This window comes from Crocodylus porosus, unplaced genomic scaffold, assembly GCF_001723895.1.
Source record: "Crocodylus porosus isolate Cpor-Errol unplaced genomic scaffold, CroPor_comp1, whole genome shotgun sequence".
In the NCBI taxonomy this organism is placed as follows: domain Eukaryota; kingdom Metazoa; phylum Chordata; order Crocodylia; family Crocodylidae; genus Crocodylus; species Crocodylus porosus.
In genome coordinates, this window is record NW_017728947.1 from 85,647,175 (window position 1) to 85,649,219 (window position 2,045).

Below are 2,045 nucleotides of genomic sequence, written 5' to 3' on the forward strand. Positions count from 1 at the left end.
GAGGCGGAGAGAGGAGGGGGCTCCCGGGCTCGGGCGGGCTGCTCTCTGCGCTGCCTGGGGCAGGTCCTCTGCGGGTGCCGGGGGGGCGGGCGCGGAGACCTGGGGGAGTCGCTGCGCGGGCTCTGGCGGAGTTTGCGGGCGGGGACACGCCGGAGTGGCCGCGAGCGGCGGCGGCACATGGCAGGGCCAGCCCGAGTCTCTGCAGCAGACGGGGGGAGGGGGCGAACTGCACGGCCCGGGCTGCAGGACGGGGCGGCCGCCGCCCTGGGGTCCCCCCCAGCCCCTTTTCTTTCCGAAAAGATCCCTGCCCAGCTCTGGCGCTGGCACGAGCCCGCGCCAGAGCCGGGGATGAGGCTCAACTGGTTCTCGCTTAGCCCTGCGGTGCCCTGAGGGGGAGGGGAGGGGAGGGGGGGCGGCTGGGTTGCCTTTTCCCTCACATTTGTCAGCCCCCCCCCGTTTGCTCAGTCTCCATCCCCCCTCCCTGCTCCAGTGACAAGGTTGCACGCCCAGCCCGAGGCAAGCAGGTGCCAGTGAGCTCCAGGGCTGGCTGCATCTTGAAGCAAGAGTCACAATATTTGCGCAAGGCTCCGTCCCAGCGGAGGAAAGGAAAACAACCGGAGTCGCCCGGGGGGGTTGAAGGGAAAGCGAGCGTGCTTAACCCTGTGCTGGCGCCTTTTCTTCGCGGCGGGCACCCGGCTTTGCCATGATGGCACCGCCATGCCTCAGCGGTGGGGCTGAAAAGGGAGGGCCCAGCTGAGCTCCTCCCTTCAAACTTTCAGCCTGCCGCAGTCCCCTCTCTAGAAGGGCTGAGCAGCACCCCTTGATGTTCAGGGGAGAGCTTCATAATCAGCCTGGCCAGCAGTCCCCCCTTCAGCCACCCTCCCATGCCTCCTCTCAGCCCTCTGCAAGTGGTGCCAGGAAATCCCAGCTGTAGAGAAACAAAGCTCCACGCAAGGTGTGGCCTCCTACCATGTCTTGTCTTCCCACACTGTTCTGCTTCCTAACATAACGTCTCCCTCTCTGAACTCTGTAAAAAGCAAAGCAATCCATCACAGAAGGTTTTTACCATTATCTCAGCCTTTATCCATCACTAAACAGGAAAGGAAAAATCAATATTTGTGACACCACATTAAGTGGCGTTATGTTTGACTGGGGGAAAAGGCCCCTGAAACAAAATTTAGTTTTAAGGAGCTGCTTTATAACAATGCAGCAAGTTTGAGTGAAGTTAGGCTGTTTTGGTCCTTCCCTTTCCTAATCCCAACACCCTGCAGCTCTTGTTTTGTACCGTACAGGAGGTGGAGGAGGTTGCTCTGAGGAAAGACATGGAAGGAATGATAATGAGTCTGCCCAGCCAGACTTGAATTTAACATGATTGCAGTGGCGGCACCAGGAGCACAGAGTATTTCCTTTGCAAGTGAATCCCCAGCAACTCTGAAGTGGCTTGGGGACTTCTGTTGATATTACTTCAACAAACTGAACTGAAGCAAAAATCAGATTAGTCCTTAGGTGTGTGTTGTACAATCACATTCGACTGACTTTGATCATGATTGGGAACCCCTCGACTATTAGACACACCAGCTGCTGGAAAAAAATTCCAAACCCAACTAATGTCCACATAGGAATAAGGGACTAGGGATCCCATACAAAATTATTATTTTTATTGTTGCTTTTTTTTACCTCCAGAGGTAACGAAAGATGAACACTTTACATCCCTGGAGATCAAAGACAAGCAAGGAACCACTTTCTCCTATACCTCAGTGGTGTCCCAGAAAGGATCACCTATAAGGAACTTTATAGTTCAGTCACCACAGCCCATTCACCTCACAGTTATGACTGTCAACAGTTACTTCAGTGAATTTTATACTTAGTCTATTAACTGGACTAAGATCCCCAAACTCATTTCGCATAAGCAGCTGGAAAACGACCAGCTTTCAATAAAGCCTTACCCATCTCCTGAGACATTCAACGCCGCTTTCATTGTTGCTTTGTGAAGAGTAATTTCTACATGTTAGTATTCATCTGTCGGTGTAAAACTGACCTCAGAG